The following is a 12,317-nucleotide window of genomic DNA, read 5'->3' on the forward strand; positions in this document are numbered from 1 at the left end:
GACCTCCTCCAAGGCGTCAGTTTCGTCCCTTTCGGACTTTCCGCCGTTTCAATACGGCGGAAAACCCTTCCAACCAGCAAAGGCCACAGGCACGTCAGGAAAGAAAGAAGGTTTCCTTCAGGCCCACTCCGTCCTGGCGGTCCCACTCTTCCCAGGGAAGACCGTCCAGATCTAGATCTGGACGGTCTACATCCGCATGACTACCATCGGTCTCCCGTGGGTCCCTTCCAATTGGGAGGTCGACTTCTTTTCTTCAGCGACGTCTGGCTCGCCTCAGTAGAGGACGCTTGGGTCAGAGAGGTTGTATCAACAGGATACAAAATAGAGTTCATTTCTCTTCCACGGGATCGCTTCTTCCAATCCCGTCCGCCGAGGGATCCGGCCTTGGTCCCGGGGTTCTGTTCGGCCATCGCCTCTCTTCTCAGTTCCGGGGTGATTGTGCCTGTTCCCGAATCGGAACGCTTCACAGGGTTTTATTCAAACCTGTTTGTGGTGCCGAAAAAGGACGGGGCAGTTTGGCCCATTTTGGATCTCAAGTTACTCAACAAGAGAGTTCGCCTTCGCCACTTCCGGATGGAGTCTGTACGCTCGGTAATTGCTTCCATGGAGGAGCAGGAATTCATGGGTTCCATAGACATCCAAGATGCCTATCTACATGTGCCCATATTTTCCGGACATCAGAAGTTCCTGCGGTTTGCGATTCACCACGAACATTACCAGTTCGTCGCGCTTCCTTTTGGGCTCGCCACCGCTCCCAGAGTCTTCACGAAGATTATGGCGGCGTTGATGGCCTTGTTGAGAATCAGAGGTCTCGTTCTTTTTCCGTACCTCGACGATATCCTGATCAAGGCTCCCTCCTTTCAACAGGCCCGCCTAAGTGTGGCGATCGTTCTAGACACCCTGTCCAGTTTTGGGTGGATCGTCAACCGGAAAAAGTCCTGTCTGGTCCCTACTCAACGCCTTGTGTTTCTGGGCCTTCTGTTCGACACTCGTCGGTCAAGGGTATTTCTCCCACAAGACAAGATCCTTTCCCTGCAGCAGGGCGTGCGATCATTACAGATCACACGATTTCCATCCCTCAGGACAGCCATGAGGGTCCTGGGGAAGATGGTGGCGGTGATAGAGGCAGTTCCCTTTGCCCAATTTCACGCCAGGCCACTCCAGCAGGCCATTTTGTCCAGGTGGAACAGGTCGGCTCTGTCTCTGGATCGTCCGGTTCGCCTTTCATGCCGGATCAAGCGGTCTCTCAACTGGTGGTTGACGTCTCCCCTCATTCTCTTGGGGCGGTCTTTTCTTCCCGTTCACTGGCAGATTGTCACTACGGACGCCAGCCTCATCGGCTGGGGTGCAGTGTTCCGCAATCACACTGTTCAGGGTCGATGGTCGACTCAGGAATCAGCTCTGCAGATCAATGTTCTAGAGATACGAGCGATCCATCTAGCTCTCGTCCACTGGGAAAGGCGCCTCAAGGGCCTGCCTGTCAGGATTCAGACAGACAATGCCACAGCGGTGGCGTATATCAACCGCCAAGGGGGGACACGGAGTGTCTCAGCTCTGGCGGAAGTGTCCAGAATTCTTCAATGGGCAGAGACCTTTGTTCCAACGATTTCCGCGGTTCACATTCCCGGCGTGGACAACTGGGCCGCCGATTTCCTCAGCCGCGAGGGTCTCGCGGCAGGGGAATGGTCCCTACATCCGGAGGTGTTTCATCTGCTCTGCCGTCGGTGGGGAACTCCGGATGTAGACCTCATGGCATCTCGCCTCAACAGGAAAGTCCCACAATTCGTGTCCAGGTCTCGGGACCCTCTGGCAGTGGGCGCCGACGCTCTGGCCGTCCCTTGGTCACAGTTCGAGCTCCCCTACCTGTTCCCTCCTCTGCCTCTTCTTCCCAAGTTGTTGAAGAAAATCAAAGCAGAGGGGATTCCAGTCATCCTCATCGCCCCGAATTGGCCCAGAAGGTCTTGGTTCGCGGACATTGTCAACCTTCTCGCGGACGCTCCCTGGAAGCTTCCCGACAGGGCAGACCTGTTGTCTCAAGGCCCGATTTGCCACCCCAATTCTCGGTCGCTCAATTTAACGGCGTGGCTGTTGAGACCGAGGTTTTGAGACGGGCAGGATTCTCTGATCGGGTGATTCATACCATGATCCACGCCAGAAAGCCTTCTTCTTCGAAGATCTATTACCGTACTTGGAAAGCCTATTTCTCCTGGTGTGAGACCAATGACATCGCGCCCTTGGTTTTTTCGCTCCCTTCTATTCTGGCGTTTCTGCAGGCAGGGCTGGATGCGGGGCTTGCTCTCAGTTCCTTGAAGGGTCAAGTTTCGGCACTGTCCATTTTATTTCAGAAAACGCTGGCCTCCCGGCCCCAGGTCAAAACCTTCCTCCAGGGTGTGGCTCACACGGTTCCTCCGTACCGAGCGCCCGTGGATCCTTGGGATCTTAATTTGGTTCTTCAGGTTCTGCAGGGTCCTCCTTTTGAACCTCTCAGGGACGTTTCCCTTTCCCTCCTTTCTTGGAAAGTGGCCTTTCTGGTGGCCATTACCTCCATCCGGCGCGTGTCGGAATTAGCAGCACTTTCTTGCCGCTCTCCTTTTTTGGTCCTTCATCAGGACAAGGTAGTTCTGCGGCCTCCGCCCTCTTTTCTTCCGAAGGTGGTATCTTCGTTTCACCTCAATGAGGACATTGTTCTGCCATCCTTCTGCCCGAGCCCAGCTCACCCTCGGGAGCGGTCCTTGAACAAGCTGGACCTAGTCAGGGCATTGAGAGTCTATCTAGCCCGGACGACTTCCTTGCGGAAGTCAGACTCTCTGTTCATCATTCCTGATGGGGCGAGGAAAGGTCACCCAGCCTCAAAGGCCACTATTGCGCGCTGGATCAGATCGGCAATTTTGGAGGCATACCGGGTCAAGCATCGAGTGGCCCCTCCAGGGATCAGAGCGCACTCTACCCGAGCGGTGGGTGCCTCCTGGGCGGTGCGCCACAGAGCTTCCGCGCTGCAGCTTTGCAAGGCTGCAACGTGGTCATCGGTTCACACCTTTGTGAAATTCTACAGGGTCCACACCTACGCTTCGGCGGACGCCAGCCTAGGTAGAAGGATTCTGCAGGCTGCGGTGGCGAGTCCACTGGCCTGATGGAAGTTTGTTTCCCACCCCAGGGACTGCTTTGGGACGTCCCATGGTCTCTGTGTCCCCCAATAAGGCGAACGAGAAAACAGGATTTTTTGGGTTGCTTACCGTAAAATCTGTTTCTCGGAGCCTTCATTGGGGGACACAGCACCCTCCCATGTTCTACAACTCCTGTTCTTATGTTTGTTGGTTTGTTACAGTTGAGTTGTTTGTTCTGTTTTCAATCTATTCTGTTACTTCTCCTACTGCTTTCTCACTAACTGAGGAACTTCCGGTCGGTGGGGTGTACACTGCGGAGGAGGAGCTAACCTTTTTTTGTGCATAGTGTCAGCGTCCTAGTGGCAGCAGCATACACCCATGGTCTCTGTGTCCCCCAATGAAGGCTCCGAGAAACAGATTTTACGGTAAGCAACCCAAAAAATCCTGTTTTTTCTGTTGTTACCCTGGTCCAGAGCCGAGTCTTTGCCACTGCCCAGTGTCTCTGAAGCACTGACGTCTCATCGACAGCGCTGCAGCCAATCACTGAGCTCAGCAGTTCTGAAAATGTAGACGCCACGAGCCTCAGAGCGCATTGGTTGGCTGCAGTGCTGTCAACGTGATGTCGGTTCTGCAGATGACAACAGACTCCATCAGCAGTGTTGGAGACTCAGTGCTGGACTTGAAGAGGTGAGTAAAGCACAATTTGTTTTTTGTATTTTTAAACAAAATGCAGCCAGGAGATAGGTTATCTGAAGATGGAAAACCCCTTTAAGGGCCTTCAGAATAATGCACAAAAAGTATGATTGCACGTTAAACCTTCAAAGACTGTGGAGCTATGAGGCAAGATATTAGTGAAATTGTGAACAGAGATGATAAGGGCTGATCAGTCGTGCATGGTATATGCATTTGGTTTTATCAAACCAGGAAAGGTATCCAGCAACAGATCCATCGGTGAATAGTTATTAAAAAACAAAAATCTTTCATGTATAACATGGTTAAAATTCTGGTATAATACCATTAGTTTAGAAAAAGGCAAGTAACCCGGGAAACTCATGGCCTTACGCGTTTCAAACCAACTGGTTCTTAATCATAGTTCACACTTTGAACTATGATTAAAAACCTGTTGGTTTGAAACGCGTAAGGCCATGAGTTTCCCGGGTTACTTGCCTTTTTCTAACCTAATGGTATTATACCAGAATTTTAACCATGTTATACATTAAAGATTTTTGTTTTTAAATAACTATTCACTGATGGATCTGTTGCTGGATACCTTTCCTTCTTTGATACTACTCGTTTGCTGCTAACACAAACTTCTTTCTGTACACGGTCATTGGATTCTACTGCGGTGAGCTGGATTTTTTCTACTAAGCATTTGCTATTTTTTGTATTAAGCTTGAGGGGATCTATAGATTTCTTTTTGAGGATTATTATTGGTTATGCGTATGGTATACGAGGCTGTCATTACATTTCTCATAATCCTGTTTTTTTTCCTATTTTTCTTTTGTTTTGCGCTTGTTCACTGCCTGTCATGTTTTCTGCTCTGTTACTAATTAGTAATTTCCTCCTGAATAATTCTGAACAGCAGGGGAGCTGCTAACCGAGGTTTGCCAGTAAATTCCCTCCTCGTACTATGTTTTGCACAAGGATTTTAAAGTGATTTTTTTCCATCCACCAAGAAGTGACGAGTTTTAATCCCGAATCTGAAACCTTTGTCTAAATTCAGCTACTCCTGATTACCCACAATCATCGACTCCAGTTTACTTATAGGGATAGTCTTACCATCATTAAGAAATCACCCAATCCACACTGATCGCTGGGACCCTACTGGTCTTGAGAGTGGGGTCTTGAACATGTACTATTGTTCATGTGACTGATGGAAATAGTGAAAGTGACAGCCTATGCTTGAGACAAAGGAGGCTGGACATGTTCTGAGCCTTTGATTAAACAGGTCCAGGACTTATCCTGAAGAAAATTAATCTATGTATATGTCATCAATTTCAGATCAGTGGGGGTCCGTTGCCCGAGACCTCCACTGATCAGTTGTTTGCATTTCCTACTGTGGCCACCGGATAGAGCCATAACAGCACAGCAAGTTTTATTATACTCACCCGGGGGTGGTTCGATGCGGTCCGGTCCGATGTGTGTCGCAGGTCCGGGTCTGGCGCCTCCCAGCACAAACTCAGCTTTCTGACACTGGGCACTACATTGCAACCCAAAATTTTTTGGTAATCTTCAGATTTCATGATGCCTTACGCACAGTCATGGCACCCAGTTTCAGAGGCAGCAGAACAACCCCAAAACATCTTTGAACCTCCACCATATTTGACTGTAGGTCTGTGTTATATTTTTGTAGGCTTCATTCCGTTTTCATTAAACACTAGAATGATGTGCTTTACCAAAAAGCTCTGTCTTTTTCTCATGTGTCCATAATATACTTTCCCTGAAGGATTTTGGCTTACTCGCATACATTTGGGCAAACAACAGTCTAGCTTTTTTACATCTGTGTGAGCAGTGGGGTCCTCCTGGGTCTCCTGCCATAGCGCTTCATTTAATTCAGATGTCGAAGGATAGTTTGCGCTGACACTGATCCACCCTGAGCCTACAGGACAGCTTGAATTTCTTTGGAACCTGACTGAGGCTGCTTATCCACCATCTGGACTATCCTGCAGTTGAACCTTTCATCATTTTTTCTCTGCTGGCCACGTCCAGGGAGACTAGCTACAGTGCCATGGGGTGTAAACTTCTTGATTTATATTGCGCACCATGGACAAAAGAATGTCAAGATTTCTGGAGATGGACTTGTTACCTTGAGATTGTTGATATTTTCAATAAATTTAGTCCTCAAGTGCTCAGACAGTTCTCTTCTCCAATTTTTGTTCTCCATTCTTAGTGTGGCACACAAATGTCGTCCTTATTTACACCACAAAAGTGGCGCAGATTATGACATCTAGATTAGGACACGGATGTATGCCTGTCACTAGCTGGCATGTATGTCGTGAGCTGGCGCATTGTTTCAGAAGGATGCATCAAATTCATTGAGGCTGAGTTCACACGTGGCGTTTTTTTCGCGTTTCCGCGGCGGCTTTAACCGTGCGATTTTGCCGCGAAAACGCGAAAAATAAGCATCCCATGCATTCCTATGGGATTCCGCAATGCTATGCTAATGCTGCGGTTTTTACCGCGGCGGAATCGCTTCGCGGTAAAAACCGCAGCATGCTCATTCATTTGCGGAATCGCGGCGATCCCGCACCCATAGGAATGCATTGTTCCGCTTCCCGCATGTGGCTGTGCACACCATGCGGAAAGTAAGCAGAACAATTGCGGATGGTACCCACGGTCCGGAGGAGAGGAGACTGTCCTCCGGGCTTTGGGTACCATATCCCTGTAAAAAATTGAATTTTAAAATAAAAAATATTGTTATTCTTACCTTCCGGCGTCCCGCGCAGTCTTCCTGCCTCTCTTCATGCTCCCGTTCCCAGTAAGCCTTTGCGAAAATGCCCGCGATGGCGTCCACTCTCGCGGGATCGCGAAGTCTCGCGGTCATTCGCGAGACGTTGCGATCCCGCGAGAACTGACGTCATCGCGGGCATTTTCGCAAAGGATTACTGGGAACGGATGCGCGGGACGTCGGAGGGTAAGAATAACACCATTTTTTATTTTTTTTTACATTCTATCTTTTACTACTGATGCTGCATAGGCGGCCGCAGTAGTAAAAAGTTGGTCACACTGGTCAAACACTATGTTTGACCAGTGTGACCAACCTGTCAATCAGTTCTCCAAGCGATGCTACAGATCGCTTGGAGAACGCTAGCATTCTGCAAGCTAATTACGCTTGCAAAATGCTAGTTTTTCCACGGGGATATCGCGGGAATTTAAAATGCGATTTTCCCGCGGACTGGAATTCCGGAATTCTCGCGGGAATTTCCGCGAGAATTCCGGTACGTGTGCACTTAGCCTAAAGGGCACATCTTACACCATCACACACTTCATCAAGGTCGCAGTACAAAATGCCAGACTTGACACATCAGAAGCACCGGAGTGGGCATGTAAGCATTTTTGGTGAATGACCTCTACTTTATGCTGTATCCTTCTGCATATGAAACCCATAAAAATCGCCCAAATTCTCCGGCTGTGATTAAGATTAAATATAGACCATGAAGCCTGCATCGTTATCACTAAGCTGCTACTTCTGTAATCTTAATTAAACAGGACTTTCTAGAAGCTTTGATTAATGCGGTAATTAATACATTTGGCGGATTCTTCCAGCACCCGAGTGCTTCCTGCAGATGGGGACAGGATACGGGATATGAAGTTTCAGCATAAAAAAAAAATTGGATCACTTCTGCAGGGCTTTCCAATATTCTCTCTTAAAGGGATAGTCACTCCATCCTAGAAAAGTCTCATATAGTATCTGTGTTAACCCACTGTGCCTTTTCAGATCTTATTGCAGTAATTGAATGGAACATCCAGGTACTAATGTAGATGAATTTGGAGTAGGCACAGAGGAGAAGATTGGTGCCCTTGTTGTAGGGACTGGACCCCCAACTACTATGTAACAGGGGCTTCTCCTTATGGTGCGCAGGGGCCCAAAGGATGGGCAGCATGTTTGTGTCTACACATACACAGTAAGGCCTATTAGCGCCTGACATTGCTATTGGATTTGTTCTTCTGCTTCTGTGACTAAGCAGAGTGAATGCATTCTTGGGTATGACTCCATAAGGTTGGCACACCTGTATGTGGGCATGCATTCCCATTATTTGCAGATCTCCGCTCTGTCTGGTTGGATGGGCGGCATCAATACTCGGCTATTTTAAGGTCTGAGATGTTCGATCACGTTCAATAACGGACTCAAGGACATCCACAGACTTGTGCTGCAGCCGTTCCTGCGTTCTTCACACAATGGGGCTGATTAAGACTGGTGTTGTGCACGTTGGTCTTAGGCTGTGTGCACACGTAGCGATTTTTAAGCGTTTTTGCCGCGATTTTCGGCGCGAAAACGCTGCGAAAAAGTTTAAAAATCGTACAGAACGCCCCTCATGCATTCCTATGGTATTCCGCAAATGCTGTGCTAATGCTGCGCTTTTTTCCGCGGCGGAATTGCATCGCGGAAAAAATCGCAGCATGCTCATTCTTTTGTGTGGAATCGCAAAGAATTGCCGCGATTCCGCACCCATACGAATGCATGAGAATCGCTTACTTCCCGCATGTGGCTATGCCCACCATGCGGGAAGTTAAGCGTCTCATGTGCGGTTGGTACCCACGGTGTGGAGGAGAGGAGACTGTCCTCCAGGCCCTGGGTACCATACCCCTGTAAAAAAAAGAATAAAAAATAAAAAATCGGGGTATATTTACCTTCCGATGTCCCGCGCTGCATTCCCGGCCAAGCGTTCCCAGTAATGCCTTGCGGCAAGGCCCTGTAATGACGTAGTCTCGCGTGACTCTAGCGGTCTCGCGAGATCGCTATAGCAACGCGAGACTACGTCATCACAGGTCTCGCAAGGCATTACTGGGAACGCTGAGGCCCGGGAATGCAGCGCGGGACGCCGGAAGGTAAATATACCCCGATTTTTTTTTTATTTTTTTTTTAGCATTTTAACATTCTATCTTTTGCTATTGATGCCGCATAGGCAGCCTCAATAGTAAAAACCTGGTCACACTTGTCAAACACTATGTTTGATGAGTGTGACCAACCTGTCAATCACTTTCCAAGCGATGCTTCAAATCGCTTGGAAAGTGCTTGAATAACGCACGCGAAAATCGCGGCAAAATTGCGATCATAATCGCTGTAAAATCGCGTTTTTTTCCGCGCGATTTCTGGGAAGGAGTCCGGTTTTTAGTGAGCGTTTTAAAACGCTACGTGTGCACATAGCCTTAGGATTTTTCCGCGCAGAATTGAAAAAATCCGCAGGTCAAATGACCTGTATTTTTCCTGCGGATTTCTTTCTTTTTTATTGCGGTTTTCTTGTGATTTTTGTGCGGTTTTCCCCTGCGGATTTGTAGAATGGAGCAGGTGGAAGAACACACAAAAGAAGTGACATGCTGCATATCTTGAACCACAAGAAAACCGCGCGGAAAAAATCCGCAGCATCTGCACAGCGTTTTTTTTTCTATTGATTAACATGCTACTGTACATCACAATGCGGATATGCAACGTTTCTGCACGGTAAAATCCGCTGCGGATCCGCTGGAAATCTGCATCGTGTGCACATGGCCTTAAGGTACTGGAGTACGATGCGTTTTACGAGGAATCCGTATCAAAGAAGTGACGTGTCCCTTTTTTTTCCATAGCGATATTTAGAAAACCTTTTTAAAATAAAAACTCCACGGTTTGAACAGTAATGTGGCTCTCCCATTAAAATCAGTAGGTTATTTGAAGCTATTTTTGATGTGGATTTTGGACCAAATCTACCTTTAATAAACCCTTTTTGAACATCGTTTAGGGGTCACGGCACACATTGTGGCCAAGGATCACAATGGTGCGGACCTAGGCTACCCTGAACGTAGATTACATGGTTCTCTCTCATGAGTGACATTTTCCAATTGGAATTCATTCTGCCACCAGAGTTTCAGCAACCAGATGTCGAGTCTTTCATGTACCAATGTCGCACACACCGCCTGGTTTGTTGCCTCCTGTCTCAGTTAGCAAAAAGCAAAACACAAATATCCTGAACTAAAAAGTAAAAAATAAACTGCAAACAATGCATAAAGGTAATAATAATAATAATGGTATTTAGTAAACATAATTTTGATCAAAATAATGTACAAGCCATCCCGCCACGTCACGGCAACCCTTGTGGGACAGTCCCTACTCTAGTATTTAAAACCTTTTCACTTGCCAAGTGACGTAAATGTGAATAAGGATCGAGCGGCTGAACCACTAGTAACAGTGTAGGCCAGACTGGATGGCTTTCCCAGCTCAGAAAGCGGGCGGTCACACCCATATATGCACTGAATGCACAATGAAATGAATAAAAAACAAATCTGAACTGAGAAAAGTAAGTTAATGTGTATGCACAATGTAAGTGCATATTAACACATGACCATTAACCAGAGAAAACAAAAAGCAAAAAACACAAATATCCCGAACTAAAAAGTAAAAAATATACTGCAAATAATGCATAAAGGTAATAATAATAATAAGGGTATTTAGTAAACATAATTGTGATCAAAATAATGTACAAGCCATCCCGCCACGTCACGGCAACCCTTGTGGGACAGTCCCTACTCTAGTATTTAAAACCTTTTCACTTGCCAAGTGACGTAAATGTGAATAAGGGTCGAACGGCTGAACCACTAGTAACAGCTTAGGCCAGACTGGATGGCTTTCCCAGCTCAGAAAGAGGGCGGTCACACCCATATATGCACTGAATGCACAATGAAATGAATAAAAAACTATTTTTTTTTTTAATTTATTTTTTTTTTTATCTGTCTCAGTTAGCGCAGAATAAGATAGAGGGCATTAAAGAAGTCTGAGGGCACTACAAAATAATAATAGGGATCACTAGCCCCACACTTAAAACATGACTATGTTAATACTCAAGAAAAAAAGAAGTGTGTACAAAAAATGGCCAGGATCACCAAGAATACATTTCAAATATTAGAAACAATACATTTTATTAAAGCGTGATTACACAGGATCACACAAACAAGGTACAGACCACATGTTTAAAACAATAAAAAAAAAACATTGAAGGTATAAACCATAGCACCTGAAGGACCGGTTCGGTAAAAGCCATTTAGGGGTAAAAGAAGAAGGCAGCAAAAAGCCTGTAGGTGGATGCGGAGATGCAAATACCCGGTCACAACATGGTGTGTGGAGACCACGCGTATCGCCACTAAGCGTGGCTTCCTCAGGGGAAAGAGTTGTATCTCCGCATCCACCTACAGGCTTTTTGCTGCCTTCTTTTACCCCTAAATGGCTTTTACCATATGCTAAGGTCCTTATATTTAAACCTATAGCTCAACTGACCCCATTGTTTAGGGTGTTTTGCATTTGCTCTATAAGGGTTCTCAGTGCAGCCTTAGCCACTGGACTTGAATATTTTGTCTGTTTTTGGGTAATTGACTTCATTTAGACTACTGGCTGATTGTCATTTGTTCAATATTGCGTTAATCGGTCACTCCAACCTGTAAGTCCCAACGTGAACCTATTCCCTAACCTTACCCTGCGGTGCTACAGTGACATAGTGCGTGGCATGTGGGGTGTCTGAACCCTCCCAGCTGAGATATATTGTGAAATAGAAGGATCGGTCATCTGGAATTTCCATATGCCCAATCCTGTATTTTTAAAGGGTTATCTCCATCTTTGTAGATGGGTATTGTCATATAGTGCTGGTAAATACAAGATATTTTGCAATTTACTGCTTATTAATTGCTTAATTTTCAGCCGCTCTTGAGACATTAATACAAATAATGTAGAGAACGGGACCAGCACGTCTTAGCTATTGTGAACAGGTGCCAACCAAAGAAAACATAAGTAAAAAAAACAATAAGATTGCACCATAACTTACAAAGAATGATAGGACATTGAAGCTGCATTACTGGCTTGAGCCATTAACACTTTTATTTACAGTTCATTGCCTTGGCAACCGACTACTGCTCCTAGACAGCAGATCATGCCCAGTGCTTACAAGTTATTTTCTATTGAGCTTGTAAACCCTGCGCTGAAGCTGGCCAGGAGCGTGGTTTTTCATCTTAATTCAGGCCAGCTTCAGCACGGAGCTTGCAAGCTACGTAGCAGCGGTGGTCAGTCTCCTAGGAAACAAGCTGTAAACAAAAGTGTTAATATCTCAAGAGCAGGACATTACAAAAGTGCTTGCTTTTACTAATACTGGCCAATAATATCCATTTTAGGAGAATGAGAACTAACCCCTTAAGCGATGTTTGGCTGTGGCGGCTTCTTTCTATATCTTACAATGCATGCCTAGGGTATCGGAGACTTTAGCAAGCCTTTATTTTCTACTGGAAAAAAAGTTTTGTCAACGTAAGTTTTTTTCTTCCAGAAGCCAGGAGCGCCATCTGTCCCCTCCGCTGTGGTTAGCAGAACCGGGGAAGGCAGCAGCTGGGACATTGATGAGTGATTTCGGGATGGTCGTGGAATTTTACACTAGGCCTTTGGTCATCACTCGTGCAGACCAGCTAATGGGATGGAGATATTTTTGAGATTGGAATGTATAGCCCAGGAGGGAACGGCAGTGAGATCTGCCATAACTA

This window comes from Dendrobates tinctorius, unplaced genomic scaffold, assembly GCF_039654945.1.
Source record: "Dendrobates tinctorius isolate UK_male_01 unplaced genomic scaffold, ASM3965494v1 ptg000006l, whole genome shotgun sequence".
Lineage (NCBI taxonomy): Eukaryota > Metazoa > Chordata > Amphibia > Anura > Dendrobatidae > Dendrobates > Dendrobates tinctorius.